Source organism: Canis lupus, chromosome 18 (genome assembly GCF_048164855.1).
Source record: "Canis lupus baileyi chromosome 18, mCanLup2.hap1, whole genome shotgun sequence".
Lineage (NCBI taxonomy): Eukaryota > Metazoa > Chordata > Mammalia > Carnivora > Canidae > Canis > Canis lupus.
Genome location: NC_132855.1, coordinates 18264334 through 18281315, shown reverse-complemented (window position 1 = coordinate 18281315; position 16982 = coordinate 18264334). Strand labels below are relative to the sequence as shown.

The window sequence follows — 16982 nt, the reverse complement described above, 5'->3', positions numbered from 1 at the left end:
CCACCCTGTTCTCACTCTCTCTCAAAATAAATAAATAAATCTCTAAAAAAAGATTCTCGGGCAGCCCTGGTGGCACAGCGGTTTAGCGCCGCCTGTAGCCCAGGGCATGATCCTGGAGTCCTAGGATCAAGTCCAGCGTCGGGCTCCCTGCATGGAGCCTGCTTCTCCCCCTGCCTGTGTCTCTGCACCTCTCTCTCTCACTCTGTATCTCTCATGAGTAAATATAATATTAAAAAATAAAAAAATAAAAAATAAATTAAAAAAGATTCTCTCCCTTTGCCCTCCACACCCCTGCTCATGCACACAAATACTCGCTCTCTCAAAAAAAAATTTTTAAATAAATAAATTAAATTAAATAACTAAAATTTCAGGTAATTAACAACTATTCAACTTCATCATAACCCCTAATAATTTAATGGGCCACTGCTGCTTCATTCACTTCCTCAAAAATACAGCCATTTAGATGGTAAGAATAAAAAAAAACAAAACAAACACATAATATGTAATTGGCTATCTATACATATCATGGAAAGCTGGAAAATATATAAATACACAGAATCAAGCTGGTGAAATGAAAAGAGGTCACACAAATTAAATATAGTATCATTCAAATTATGTATTACCTAAATAGATAATGCAAAAAGATCATAAGGAAATGCAACAAAATTTTTAAGAGTCATAGTATCTCTGGGTTGTAGAATCACAATTTCTTAACCTCCATGTATTCGGGCATTTTCAAATTTCCCACAGGAAAGTACAGAATTTGTAATGAGAATATTTTTTAAAAAAATAAAATTAAGAGTTGCAATCATAATCTATTTCTAACTCATTTCAGGTAATAAATATGGTCTTACAACAAGGTAGAGACCCGGGAATTGGGGTGAACCATATAACTCAGTCAGGGCAAATGAACTCATTTTACCTTTGGGAAAAATCTGATTCTGCCTTATTTGCAATAAATGGTCACAATGAGAAATATGAATAAAGCAAAACGTCTAACTGAATGATTCATGTGACAAACTAATAACTAAGGGAATGTAGAGCTTTCTAGATATAGTCAAATGGAATGTTGTCCGTTAATCTGCATTTATTCACAGGATAAGTGGCGAAAGGTCACATCACAAAAGTATTCTTCAAATCACTCCAGAACTTCTCTATAATGCAAAATATTCTAATATGATGTTTTCCAACTTATAAATGTCAAAAGAATTTCACGGAAACCTCCACGTAAGAGTCATTATAGTTGGATGGGAAATACATAATGAATATATGTTATGAATTTGGTAACCCTTCCAATGGATTTGTATATATTAAATGGCAAGGCAATCCTTATATATTTGAAAAACAGTAGTGTAAATATATATGGCTCATGTGAATTCAAGGACCATCTGCAAAAATCCAACCACACCCAGGAGTCTGTCCATCACTCTGGGGTATTTAAAATACGGTATCACTTACAAGAAAACTCAGGCCGCAAGATTGGTGACTATTATGATTCCTCTGCCTTGGATAGAAAGTGAGAATCTGAGTCAAAAAAAAAATAAGAGCCCTTTGAGGGATTTCAGAGTGAAGGAAAGCAGAGAGGGGCACCTGGGTGGCTCATGTTTGAACGTCTGCCTTTGACTCAAGTCGTGATCCCAGGGTCCTGGGATTGAGTCCCACATCAGGCTCCCTGCGAGGAGTCTGCTTCTCCCTCTGCCTATGTCCCTACCTCTCTGTGTCTCTCATAAATAAATAAATTAAAATCTTTTAAAAAAAAAAAAAAGGAAGAGGAGAAATTAGTTGAATGGCATCCATTTCTCATGGATATGACAATTTTTTTTTAATTTTAGGAAAGAGGCAAGATTAATTTCCCACTCAAGCTTGCCAAATTAGAAAAATATAGTCACCTCCAGTTCATTGTAAGGAAGATGTTTTCTTCCTTCCATGTATTCATGGCAGGTTGGAAGACGTTTTCCATCTTTCATAGTAACATAAAAAACAAGTGACTTGCATCACATTAATGATATAAGTTAGACTGTGCAGTTAAATTAATCCCTCTGGTACAGCTCCTCTACTTACCAAATTCTTCATTTATACAGTGAGCCTTGATGTCCATTCACCATGAACTACTACGGGGATTAACCGAGGTAATACAATAGAGAAACATTCAAGGTTTGCTCCTTTAATTTGCTTAAAAAACAAAGTTCTTGAAGCATAATGGTAATGGAGATGAAGAAGAAGAATGTGTTTGAGATAGGCGGGTGTGTGGTTAGCTGCCAAAAGCATTCTCTGTGAGAAAGATCTAGAAGCTACTAAGCAAACCACATCTAGGATCCTTTCATTTCCTTCTGTTCTCATTTCTGACATTGCTGCCATTGTGTCCACTAATTTGGCAAGGTTGCTTTTAATTACGACCTTCCTATTCCCACCATCTGTTTTCTTCTTCCATCTAAATAATGCATTGTCTATTCTGGTCTTTCCCCATTAATGTGATTTGATATGTACCTGTTAACTCTGCAAACTGGGATTTCAAAAACTCTTCTCAGTCATTCTTAAAATGATTTACACTGTGCCTGTGAAAAATTGGCTAAATATTCATTTCCTACAGAAGGAAAAAAAGTAGTAAGATTTAAATCTTGCTGGTAACCAGAGAATTACTTTATCACATCTAGCAAAATTTGACCTAAAAACTACATTGTAAATACCCATTAATGCCAGAGCTATTTGCTGTGTTTTACTATTAGAAAATATATCCCATTTTACTATCAACAGAAACTTGTGTTCATATATGGGAATATATGCATGTATATATGTATATATATATATATGTATACACATACATTTATGTAAATATAAGTATATACAAAAAAAAAAGAGAAAAGAACCTTAAAGGATTTATGGATTAATATCTAACTGAGGGACACCTGGGTGGCTCAGTGGTTGAACAAGCCTGCCTTTAGCTCAGGGTGTGATCCTGAAATCCCAGAATCAAGTCCCACATCAGGCTCCCTGCAGGAAGTCTGCTTCTCCCTCTGCCTATGTCTCTGCCACTCTCTCTGTGTCTCTCATGAATAAATAAAATCTTAAAAAAAAAAAAAAAATATATATATATATATATATAAAATGAGAATTGGCATGCAGGTAAGGATGGGATACAGAGATAGAAGCTTTAAATTTTACTTTACCTAGTTATGTCATTTTAAATTTATAGCAAGCTCACATTACTTTACTGGGTTTTTAATTATTTAAAAAATCTGATTCCTTTAGTGTTTAAGAAAGATATTTCATTTAATTCTTTCAGGTCACTAGGGCACTTCTAAGTGCAATTTAAAAATACACTAAGGTTTTACTTTGAGAGGAGAAAAAGATATTCAGAAGAGCCTCTGATCACTACATTATTTAATCAGAATTTTTAAGAAGTCAGATGAATTACCAATTTGTATTTTGAGCCCCTAGCCACCTGCAAGCACCTTGTTCAACCCAAGGGAAAAACAGAACTAAAACGAGATTTTCAAGGTCTTTATCACCTAGAAGAGGTGCTCATGAACACAGCGGAGAGAGAAGGGCAGCAACCCAACTTATAATAATGACTAGAAATGCTTATAGGAGCTTTCTAAGATATGTAACTCACTTCAGGGGAGTATATTAAGCCCTGGGAGAGTTAGACTAAATATATAACTATTAAGAACAGAAGAAGGAACATTAACCTTCTCAAGTTCCCTCTCTGTTTCAAGTGAGGCTCAAGCTGGTCAGCCCTTAGCACCTTCCCCTCCCAGGCACCCTGACTGAGTAACCTGACATTCCATCCAGTTCAGTTCACCCACCATCCCAGGCTGGGCTGATGATGTGGGAAGCTTCTAAAGGAGGGTGCGATTAATGCCTACATCACTCTTGCCTTCTTGGATGACAGGTTGCTCCCTTGTCCCAAAGGGAATGGGACATGTGATCTTAGGCATCCCTTCTACTACAAGAGCTTTGTAATCATCCTTATGGATTGCTGAGAAGATTGTTCCATATGAGGCCCAGCCTGGGAGTACGGATGACAGTGAGGGTAGAAGGGACACAGAATGATGGAAAAGGATCTGCCTATTCCTGGTACAGGGCAGGAACAAAGTGCTCAAGGGTTGTGGCCAATCTACCTCAGAGACAGAGCAAGTACATATCCTACTTCACCCCTGGTAACTGCCTTTTACATTTCTTAGCTCTTCCATTCATTTGTTTCCTAAGTTCAGCTGAACTCTTTAAAAATTTGGCAAAGGGCAGCCCAGGTGGCTCAGCGGTTTAGCGCTGCCTTCAGCCCAGGGCATGATCCCAGAGACCCAGGACTGAGTCCCACATCTGGCTCTCTGCATGGATCCTGCTTCTCCCTCTGCCTATGTCTCTGCCTCTCTCTCTCTCTCTCTCTCTCATGAATAAATTTTTAAAATATTTTTAAAAAATAAAATAAAAATTTGGCCTCTTGAAATATTTCCAGGGCCTCTCTGGACCTATGATCTAAACATGATACTGATTTATAGATTCATTTGACAGAAATAACTAAAATAATCAAAATCACAAAATCTTACATTATTCCATGTAATAATGTAAAATGCATAAAATCTTACAATCATATATTACTATTACTATTATTGAGAGTATAAAGCATTCACTATGTGCTTAGTAACATGCTAAGCAATATATATAGATATATATAATATATAAATAAATAACACACAATAATCACATCACAAAGGTAATACTATCCCCCTCCCTTTTTTTTTTTTTTTTTAAGATTTTATTCATTTATTTGAGAGAGAGAGTGCTCACAAGGCAGGAGGAGGGGTGGAGGAAGAGGAAGAAGCAGACTCCAGGCTGAGCATGAGGACCCTGAGATCATGACCTGAGTGAAGTCAGACACTTAACTGTCTGAGCCACCCAGGCATCCCTTATTTTCTCCTTTTTAAAGATGAGAAAATTGAGATCAACAGCGGTTAAGTCTTGCCCAGAGTCATATAATAAGAAAGTAGTAGAGGAAGAACCCAGACTCCAAAATGCCCTAACCACCCTGACTCTACCTTGCCATCCAAAGGCAGGAAATGTCTCTGTTGGCATGAGATTCTAAACCCATTAGTCAAGTTTTACAGTTTTCTTTACAGGGCTTCTTCCCATTTTCTGACAAGTTTACTAGAGAGAGATGTACAAATTCTCAATGAAAAAAATTATAAGGCTTATGGGGACCTAGGAGAAGATCTGAAGGGCAGGGAGAGATGCCTGTGCTTTGCTGTAAAGATCCGAAGCTATATGGAGGTGTCAGTCTTCCCTACATTAATCCATGGGGTCACTAGGCAGCAATCAATCTTGGATACAACCTGATAAAAAATGATCCTGAAGCTCATCTAGAAAGGATTTGGGAGAAGCCAAGAAGTTTCATAAATGAAAACTAATGAGGAAAGACTTGCCCATGGTATTAAACCATGTTATGAAGTTTCAGTAATTATAACAGTTTAATACTCATGCAAGAACAGACAGATTAACAGAGCCGACACTACTGAAATATACCCATATATTATAGGAAATTAGGGTATGATGAAGGTTGAATTTGAAACCAAGGTGAGGAGCGCCTGGGTGGCTCAGCGGTTTAGCGCCTGCCTTCAGCCCAGGGCGTGATCCTGGAGTCCCGGGATCAAGTCCCACGTCAGGCTCCCTGCATGGAGCCTGCTTTTCCCTCTGCCTACATCTCTGCTTCTCTCTTTATGTGTGTCTCTCATGAATAAATTTAAAAAAAGAAACCAAGGTGAAAGGACACCTTTATTGTATTAAACAATATATGTTGTTGGGATAATTAACTATTTAGGATGGGGAGAAGAGGGGAGGAATCTGTGCAGATCTCCAACTCATTCCTAATCTCCTCCCAAAATATTATTACTCAAAAATTTAAATTTTTAAAACACATATTGGTAGAACCAGAAGAAGGCTGGTCTTTTGGTTGTTGTAGTCCTCCTATGCACACATGTAGAAGTAAAAGTTATCTCGGTGTGTAGTGTTGTAATAAAGTAATTTAAATTCTAATAAATCCCTGTATTTTAATATGCCATATCTCATCCCATGGAAACCACCTAGCTAGTTGGTGGACAGCCCTTGTTCGTCTCATTTTAAAAAGAAGGTGACTGAGAAGCATCTGAACGAATGACTTGCTCAAGGTCACACCTCTAATTAGAGGCAGAACCAGAGCTAGAACTCTGAATGAGATCTGTTCATCTCATTTCAATGTGCTAGATATGTTTGTGAAACCAGACATCTCAGACTCGGAAGTTACTTTCCAGTGTGATTTACAGTTGTGTCCATGCTACCTTTCCACCATCTGGGTTCCTGTCCCACCACCACAACCCCTGCCAACCACAATTCCATAGATTCCAAATCTTGGATCCCCACACACTGTTTTTTCTACTTCAGGAGTCTCATAACTCAGCAGGCCCAGCACACTCCATACTCATGCTCTCCGATTACCAAGGGTCCCTGAGCACGCACTCCTGGTGGTCCTTCTCCATCCACTCTGTCTCCATCTAGCTTCTATACACACCCAGTTCTGTGAACAGTACCACACATCCTAACCAACCTCCATTTCTGTTAATGATCTAGACCAACACAGTGTAATGAAAAACAGATGGAAACCACATAATATATTTTTATGTTTTCAAATAGAGCTACCCTACAACCCAGCAATTGCACTGCTGGGGATTAACCCCAAAGATACAGATGCAGTGAAAAACTGAGATACTTGCACCCCAATGTTTATAGCAGCAATGTCCACAATAGCCAAACTGTGGAAGGAGCCTCAGTGTCCATCAAAAGATGAATGGATAAAGAAGATGTGGTCTCTATATACAGTGGAATATTCCTCAGCCATTAGAAACGATGAATACCCACCATTTGCTTCAACGTGGATGGAACTGGAGGGTATTATGCTGAGTGAAGTAAGTCAATCAGAGAAGGACCAACATTATATGGTCTCATTCATTCGGGGAATATAAATAACAGTGAAAGAGATCAAGGGGAAAGGAGATAAAAATGAGTGGGAAATATCAGAGAAGCTGACAGAGCATGAGAGACTCCGAACTCTGGGAAATGAACAAGGGGTAGTGGAAGGGGAGGTGAGCGGGGGGATGGGGTGACTGGGTGACGGACACTGAGGGGGGCACTTGACAGGATGTGCACTAGGTGTTATGCTATATGTTGGTAAATTGAACTCCAATAAAAAATATATAAAAAAATAATAATAATTTTATGTTTTCTAGGAGCCACACCTAAAAAAAAGAAACTGGTGAAACTATTGTTAATAACATATTTTATTTAAACTGAATATATCTCAAATATTAAATATATAATCAATACACAATTAATGAGATATTTTAAATTCTTTTCATATAAATATTTAAATGTGGTGTGTAGTTCACACATCTCAGTTCAGACTATCCACATTTCAAGTGCTCAATAGCCACACGTGGCTACTGGCTATTGAATCAGCACAGACCTAGGCTCTCATTCATTCCTAAGGACTGGTTATTGCTGGATAAAGAGATCTTGAAGACTTTTTAAAAATAACTTTGGCTTATTGTTCCCCAACAAACACAAATTGCACATGGTTAAGTATTTCCCAAATTCGTGATTTTAAATATCCTTGGCATATCAGGGGAATTTAAGTGAATGAATATTCACGTTCACACTCTAAGGCAACTTATCCTTTTTTAAACAGCATACATGGTATCATCATCTGTCTGCACTTGCATATAATCATCCATACCTAGCTCCTATCTGCTTCACCACTGCAAATTATTCTCCTTGTTCCCTGCAATCCATGCACCTTCTCCTTCTGCAGATATGGAATGCCCACAAGAGATATTTTGTATCCTCACCACCTCCTTGCAAATACTAACCCATGCACACTTTCCACCTTGACTTTAGTAGATCTGTGGTTACTGGTATATGACCAAGAGAATTCAAGTTCAAATTCTAGAAAGAGCCTCAAAGAGCTGCTTCAAAGTTATTTTAAACTAGGCCCATTGTTTACCTTTTACTTAAAATTAGACATATTCAAAAGCTATTACACATCCTACTTTGGTTTCTTTTAAAAAATGAAGTTGACCTAATGATTCTCCACAAACGCGAGCCACCCATTTTTAAATCATAGAATGTGTTTATCTTAAAGAATATAAGTAAAATTACATTTTTGGTGCTTAAATATAGAGGCAGTCTAGTCACTGGAAAATGTGTACATGAGGTACACAGAGCTTAAGAATTTAAATGGTTTTGAATTTGAAAACTAAGATGTAGCCACTTACTTTAAATACCCATAGATTTTTAAATTCATGTTACAGTTTGCTTTTGAATTGCTCTGTTTGCCATTCTAATAATGACAGGTTTGTCCCCTTAATCCAGGCTGTAAAAAGGTGGCATGTGGAACCCTGACCTGGGCAGTTACGAGACCTGGACTTCAATTCTCACTGCCAGTTGCCAATCAGCTATATGACCTTGGGTGCAGCCCAATCACCCTGCTGGATTCAACTTCCTGGGCTGAAAAAAGAGGATTGACAGCAGAGTGCTCTCCAGGCTGCTTCCAGCTCGCCATTCCTGACCATAGCACTAATCATCCTCTATTTCATTATCCCTGGAACACTTGCCTCCTCATGCATCTCCTCTTTCCTAAATGAGAAGATGGCTGGCAGCACAGCCATGAAACCGGGGGAAAAAAAAAAATCCTAAAATGAGTCACCTTTCAAGAATTTATCATTCTCTGATGCCTGGATGCTTGATCATGGAGCTGTACAGTTCTTCCAATGAAACTTGCTCTAAGAACCTGGTATTTGTCATGTACTGTCCTTGGGTGATGTTTACAACTAGACGCTTAAGTCTTTTAAGAGCCACTTGCAGGTATAAAATAAACAGAAGTTTTGTATCAAACAGACAAAAGCAGCCACATAAATCGTCTTTAGCGGAGCCTGGAGAAAATCAGATCAAAATCACAGAAAATTTTAATTAGGTCTTTCAGCTTTCAAGAAGTTGGAGAAGATAATTATAGCACTCCAAACTTCCCACTTCACCTCCCCATGACCCTGCTGCGCCCTAAAACCTAGCCTGCTGCAAGAATCCCTTCCTACCCCTTAGGACCAGCTGCAGCCACACTCCGGAGCCTTCCCTGCGGCTATTTCTTCACCAAGGCCTAAGTCAGGGGGCAGCTGACGTTAGCTGTGGTCTCTAGGCTTCTGCCTGGCCTGATTTTTCATGCTGCCATTTTGAATTAACATAGGTTTCCTCTGCACCCCGTGGCATCTTCTGGTCAGGCCTGGAACACGGCTGGTGCACACGCACACGCGCACACACACGCACACCCCACCGGGAAGCTGGACACAAGTGTAATTCAAGACCATCACGGGTCAGAATTGAACAGCACATCCAGAAAGCTCTACCAAGTCAGTTTCGAGTCACTGCGATGACGGCTTCCTCGGACGCACTTGCATTTAATGTCCATTTGAAACCCCTAAATCCGAGTTCTTGTCAATTCTCTGAAAGTTCGAGCGTCCCTCCGGTTTTGCAGACCACACTCGTCTCAGACCTCGGCAGTGATGCTGCCAAGTAACGGGCGTCCGGACAGACCAGCGAACCGAGTGAAGTGCATGATCACAGCAGAAAGGCATGAGTGCCCGAGTGCCGTTCGCCAGGACGTGTCCGGGCGCCACCGCGAACCCCGCCACCCCCGCTCCCAAGAACCTCCCCGAGTGTGGCTGGGAGGGGGGGGGCTGTTGGGTCAACTCCCGCAGCCCGCATAGACGAGACGGCTACAGCCCGTGCGTTTGCCCTTAAGGGGAGGGCAGTCCCTGGCCCCGATGCCCGGGCGCAGGGCCAGGTCAAGGACAGCGGGCCCCACCAGGCAGCCGTGTTCGCGCCCCCCGGGCGGCAGGTGCGCTACCTCCCGGGAAGGTGCCGGGCCCACTCCAGCGCTGCCCCCACCGAGAGAGCTGCGAACCCCAGGAGCAGCCCGAGGGGTGGAGGGGTGGAGGAGTGATGGAGGGGTGTGGGGATGGAGAGGTGGCGGGGTGGAAGGAGTGGAGGGGGTGGAGAGGGTGGAGGGGGTGGAGGGGTGGGGGGATGCAGGGGTGATGGAGGGGTGAGGGGATGGAGAGGTGGATGGGTGGAAGGAGTGGAGGGAGTGGAGGGGTGGGGGGAAGGAGGGGGTGGAGGATGGAGAGTGAAGGGGTGGAAGGAGTGGAAGGGGTGGAGAGGGTGGAGGGGGTGAGGGATGGGGGAATGGAGAGGTGGAGGGGTGGGGGGAAGGAGGGGTGGGGGATGGAAGGGTGGGGGGTGTAGGGGTGCTGGAGGGGTGGAGGAGTGGGGGGTGGACGGGAGATGGAGGGGTGGAGGATGGAGGGGGTGTAGGAGTGATGGAGGGGTGGGGGGATGGCGGGGGTGGAGGGGTGATGGAGGTGGTGAGGGAAAGGAGGGGTGGAAGGGTGGAGGGGTGGAGGGGGTGGGGGGCACAGGCACACACCCCAGCGGGGCAGCAACTTGGCTACCAGGAAAAGGAAAACGCAGGAAAAGCACCCAGAGGTCAGGGCATAGGACGGGGTTGGGCGCACAGCGGGGGCGCAGGCTCAAAGCAGGCGGCAGTGCCCGCGCCCCGGGGTGGGGCGTCCCCGTCCTGCGCCACCCCCACCCCCACCCCCACCCCGCCAACCTCGGGTCATCCCCAAGCCGGGCCGGGGCCGCCTCTCCCCCGGGCCCCCAGAGCCCGCAGCCTGCCCCAGCCCCCATCTGCCCGCGGGCCGGGAGCGACGGGCTTGGCAACGAGGCACGGCGGCCGGCGATGGCGGACGCGGGGAGAGGCCGGGAGAGGCGGCTGCGGACGCGGTGCGCCCCGGCCGTGCGCCCCAGCCGTGCGCTCGGGCCGTGCCTGCGGCTCACCTGCGGGGCGGCGGGCTCCGGCGGGCTCTGCGGGGCGGATGCTGCGGCCGCCGAGGGTGCGCGCGGCGGCGGCGGCGATCACTGCGGCCACATCGGGGGCTGCGGCTGCAGTGGCGGAGGCGGCCGTCGGGCGCTTCCCCCTCCCCAGGCTCGGGCGCCCGGGCCGCCGCCCCCCGCTCACAGCTGGCGCGGCTCACGTGACCGCGGGCCCACCCCCGCCTCCCCCACCCGGGCCCGGGCCGCGCCGCACCGGCTGCAGCGCCGCGCTCGGCCCGGGAGGGGAGGGCCCTGGGAGCCCGCGGCGGCCGCGAGGGCGACTGTCGCCGCAGAAAGTGGCTCCCTCTTGGCTCGATTTTTAGTTCTCGGCCACGGCCCGGGTGGCGGCTTTCTCGGAAGGGAGAACTTGGACTTCACGGAGCCAGGCCCCCGTTCGTCCCCGCGCACTCCCGACCTCCGCGGCGGGGTTGCTACGTGATGGCCTCGGCGCCCCGGCACAATTTGCACAATTTGCCCGCGGAGAAGCGTGTCTTGCACTTTGTCGACTCACGGGGTCCTAGGCGACTCCTTGCTTTTAAAGGTGCCGCCCCGCGAGAGCCTGCGCTGGGGACTTGGACGTGGGAGCCCAAAGAGGTCAAGTAACTCGCCCAAGGTCACACAGCACATAGCAAAGCCAACATCCCATACCTGGGTTAATAAATCCACAGACAGGTGACAGGTGTGTTGATGCTGGCGTCAAGGTCATTGGCCAGACATGACCATCGTCTTTCACCAGATCACAGGCTCTACCTTTTATAAATTCACCAACTCAAAGGATATGAAGAGATAGTTCACAACAAAAACGCAATACCACTCAGGCACATGAAAAAGATATTCATGCTCACTTAACTGCAAATCAACTATGCAAGGTAGCATTTTCCATCTATCAGATTAGCAAAATATAAAAAAAAAAAAAAAAGTTTTTATAACCTCCACAAGGGACAGTTTTGCAGTATGTCCCCAGAAAACAAATACATACATAGTCTTGGATCCAAGGATTCCATTTCTGTAATTTATCCTACCATACACTGATAGAGGTGTGAAAGGATAGGAGTCAAGGTCATATCCATTGATATATTATTTGTGCTAGCGAAGACTGGAAGCAATTGTCCATCAATAAAGGACTGTGAAATATATTACAGCACATCAATACAATGGAATGCTATCCAGCTATAAAAATTTTTAAATGGGGAAGATCTATCTCTGTGTACTGATATGAAAGATTTCCAACATATACTACGGGAGGTGAGGGGACAGGCCCATATGCTGAATATTGTGTGTGTTCTCATTTGTGGGGGAGAAATATGCCTGTACTCATATTAGCAAATGCATGGAACATCTTTGGAAGAATACAGAAGAAACAGTAATATGAGATGCCATCAGGAAGGAGAATTGGGTGACAAAATACAGGGGAGGGAAGGGGACTTTTTTTGCATGTCTTTTGTGCTTATGGTTTGCCACATGAGTGAATGGATAGTGGGAATCAGTGGAATGCTGCAGAATAGAGCAGTGGTCATACAACCTTAGCACACAAAAGGACCTTATTGTGCATTTAGTCGACCAAGGAAACCATCCTTTTACTTTTAACCTGTTTCCCCCTCTTTATATTAGAATAGGGGGTTTTTATTTGTTTTGTTGTTGTTGTTGTTAAGATTTTTTATTTATTTATTCATAGAGACAGAGAGTGACAGAGAGAGAGAGAGGCAGAGACACAGGCAGAGAGAGAAGCAGGCTCCATGCAGGGAGCCTGACATGGGACTAGATCCCAGGTCTCTAGGATCACACCCCAGGCTGCCAGGGGCGCTAAACCGCTGCAACACGGGGGATGGGGGGGCCCTGCTGCCCAGAATAGGGTTTTTTTTAAAGACTAAATATAATTGGATCCTGCTTTTCCTTCAGACATTCTTTGCTTTTTAATTAGTGTTTAGATCAGCAGCTCTTAACATTTGGCAATGTCTGGAGATATTTTTGGTTGTCAAATGGCAGAGGTGGGGGAGGTCTCTACTGGTATCTAGTGCATAGGGCCAGGGATGCTATCAACACCCTAGGATGCAAAGCACAACCTCCCACACCAAGAAATAACTGGCCCTAAATGTCAATAGTACTAAGGCTGAGAAACTCTGGTTCAAACCATTGATGTTTATTTAATGCAATTATCAACATGGTGGGTTATAAATGTGACATCTTGCTACTTCCATTTGTTCCATCTGTTCTTTGTTTCTTCTCCCCCCCTCCCCGCTTTTATTTGCCTTCTTTTGAGGAATTGAGGGGATTTTTAGTATTCCATTTTATATCCATTATTGGTTTATTAATCATACTACATGTTTTATTTTTGATTACTCTAGAATTTACAATATGCATCTTAAACATACCACTGTCTACCTTCAAATAATGTAATTTCAGGTATAATGCAAAACACTTTCAACAGTATCCTTCTATCCCCCTCCCCTCCTCACCAATAAATGTCATTGCTGGCATTTATTGTAAGTGCAGGTTTGATGGTAGTGAACTTTCTCTAATTTTGTCTGAAAGTCATTACATTACATTTTTTTAAAGATTTATTTATTTATTCATGATAGACATAGAGAGAGAGGGGTGCAGAGACACAGGCAGAGGGAGAAGCAGGCTCTATGCAGAGAGCCCGACATGGGACTTGATCCCAGGACTCCAGGATCACATCCTGGAGCAAAGGCAGGCACTTGAACCGCTGAGCCGGGGACCCGGGGATCCCTATCGCTTTCATTTTTTAAACACTTTCATTGAGTATATAATTTTTGGCAGAGAGATTCTTTTTCTCTGAGCAATTTAAAGGTACCATTTTATTGTCCTAAAACACTGTCACAAGACTTGCAGTTTCTAAGGAAAAGCCTGTGTATGATTATCTTTCTTCCTCTGTACATCTATTCTTTTCCCTCTCTATGATTGCTTTTAAAAGTTTTTGCTTTAACACAGGCTTACAGAATTATCCTGTACCTCAGTCTGTTTTTTTTTTTTTTTAAATCGTGTTTATCCCACTGGGGTTCATTAAACTTCTTGAATCTGTAGGTTTATAGTTTCCATCAAATCAGGAAAACTTTTGGCTATTATTTCTACACATATTTTACACATTGTACAATGCCCCTCCCAAATTCAGGGACTCCAATTACATACATATATTAGATGACTTGATATTTTCCTACAGGTCACTAAGTTTCTATTCTGTGTCCCCAACCTCCATCAGTCTTTTTTTTCTCTCTGCTTTATTTTGAATATTTTATTTTAAATAGTATTTCTTTGAGTTCACTTTTCTTTTGCAGACTCTAATCTATTATTAATACCATCTGTGAAATTTTTATATCAGATATTTTATCTTTTATCCCTTGGAGTTTTATTATTATTTCTCTCATATATATTTTCCTTTAAGTCTCTGATTATACTTATATTTTAATAGCTGTTTTAAATTACTTAGATGCTAATTCCATCACTTGTCAATTTATAATCTATTTGTGTATATTGATTTATCTCCTGCTTCTTTGTCTCCCTTGTAATTATTCATTGGATGCCAGACTGTGAATTTTATGTTGTTGAGTAATGAATTTTTTGGTATTCCTTTAAAGGTCATTGGACTTTGTTCTGGCAGTCAGTTATTTAAGGATCAGCTTGGCCCAGTTAGGGCTTGATCATAAACTACTTAGGAGAGGTCTAGGGTAGCTTTACCTCTATGACTCCTTTAGCCCTTCTTCTATGGTATGACTCACATATGGGCTCTAATAAGTGTTCCATGCAATCCGTAAGGTGATCCTGGCTGGTAGAAATTTGAACAAGTTCCAGTTTTGTGTGAGCTCTGGAAAGTTTTTGTTGCCCAGCTCCCAATAGTTGTTCTTTCCTTAACCTTGTGGAGATTCATCATCTGCATGCATAGACTGGTATTCAGTCGATGACTAAAATGCAAATTTTTTTTTTTTTTAAGATTTTATTTGGGACACCTGGGTGGCTTGTGGTTGAGAGTCTGTCTACCTTTGGCTTAGGTTGTGATCCCAGGATCTGGGATGGAGTCCTGCATCGGGCTCCCTGCGAGGAGCCGGCTTCTCCTTCTGCCTGTCTCTGCCTCTCTCTCTGTCTGTGTCTCTCATGAATAAATCAGATTTTATTTATTTATTCATAAGAGACACAGAGAGAGAAGCAGAGACACAGGCAGAGGGAGAAGCAGGCTCCCCGCAGGGAGCCTGACTCAGGACTCCATCTCAGAACCTGGGGATCACAACCTAAGCCAAAGGCAGACTCAACCTCTGAACCACCAAGGCGCCCCTAAAATGCAAATTTCTGCATCTCTTTCCCACTTAGTTTTCTGCAGAACCCTGGCCCACAGATTCTAACTGCTTTGACTTCCTTGGGCTCTGATCTTTCCTTAACCCACAAGACAACTGGGCTTGGTTTTGTTTCCCTACTCTTTGCCATGTATGGTTCAGGAATTGCCTCCTAACAGAAAGTTGAGGCAATTGTAGGTCTCATCTCATGTGTGTCCTTTCTCTAGAGAATCACAATCCTGTTCTGCCTGCTGTCCAGCGTCTGACCCAAGTTGTCTTAGGTATTTGCCATTTTCCAGTTGCTACAACAGGATAGAAAGTCTCATAGCAATTTTTCCTTTATAGGAAGATGTGGAAGGCTAGGAACACTGATCTTAGTGCCCCTAAGGAACCAAATGTACTGAATTGGAACGAACTAAGCCCATTATTTTCTGTACCATAAATGCATAGTTTGCTTATGGGAAGTTCTTCAACAATGCTTAATTTAATAGCAAACACTTACGGAACACCTGTACCAGGAATTACATTTTTGCTACAAAGATGTAAAAGGCATAGCATAGCCTCTCCTCTCAGAAGTCAAAGAGGCAAGCAAGAAAATTAATTAAGTATAAAGGTAATAAATGCATATATTCCGTCTTCCTGTCATGGTAACCTAAGCGCTAGGCACAGACAATTATGTTGATCTAGCACACTGGGAAAGGTAAACAAGTGTGAAAAATGATCAGAAATGAGGGTTATTGGGATGCCTGGGTGGCTCAGCAGTTAAGTGCCTTCAGCTCCACACACGATCGTGGAGTCCGTGGATCAAGTCCCACATCAGGCTCCCTGCATGGAGCCTGCTTCTCCCTCTGCCTGTGTCTCTTCCTCTCTTTCTCTGTGTCTCTCATGAATAAATAAATAAAATCTTTTTTTTTTTTAAAGAAATGAGGGTTTTCTAAACTTAGACCATTTAAAAAAATGATTGATGATAACGTTGCCTTTTCTTCTAACCAGTGTTATTGTCTAAAGAACCCTACCGTGGGCAATGATTTTGAGGAGCCAAAGTACACGTGTAATTGAGAAATAATGCCTTTAACACATTACTCAGGGAGGTATTTTCCACTTAGTGCTTCTTTTACTGTATAATTGTAGCAGGAAGAAAAAGATCTGTCACTGGGCAGATCTCATGGGGATGAAAAACAGACAGTCTTATGTGAATGAGACACTCGCATATGGGTTAGAAAGCCTGTGTAATTGCTTGGTATGTAATCTTACAAGAACCAAAGAAAGAAGCTGAGAGAAAAGCCATGGAATAATGAGAAAGAAAAGCACTGGTTAACATTAGTCAGCCACCTGCCTTAATCCTATGACAGCCATGTTTAAGGGGTTAGTTTTCTGAATTTGGTTACCATGGAAACAAACCTTTAAAATGCCCTTAAATCAATTTACAGAATTATTGCCCATACTGAGTATAGGCAGCACCAAGAGATTTTAAGTATTAAAATCTATTTTTAAATTATTTTTAGAATTTAAATGACCCATTAAGCCCTTTGAATATGTAATTTAGATAACCATAAATCGTATTTTGGCAAAAGGTATAAAAATCCTATTTATTATAATCAAGTGATGGGTTTATAAGTTCAATTACTCAAATGTGTCATTTCAATTAATGGCTCCTATTTAATTTGAAATAACAGTTCATAAATGTTCTGGACCTGGTTTTAAAAACAAATTATTATGTATGTTCCATACTCATTGCTGTAC

General features: G+C 42.8%; 1 protein-coding gene across 1 annotated transcript in view; it reads right to left on the bottom strand.

Moving 5' to 3' along the window:
- The window catches only part of SCRN1 (secernin 1), a 62637-nt gene extending 51562 nt beyond the window's left edge, over nucleotides 1-11075 (bottom strand). Inside the window, exon 1 of the mRNA XM_072783624.1 lies at nucleotides 10918-11075. The gene's annotated coding sequence lies outside the window, so the exon portion shown is untranslated. The remainder of the gene's footprint in view (nucleotides 1-10917) is intronic.
- Nucleotides 11076-16982: the final 5907 nt, after the last annotated feature.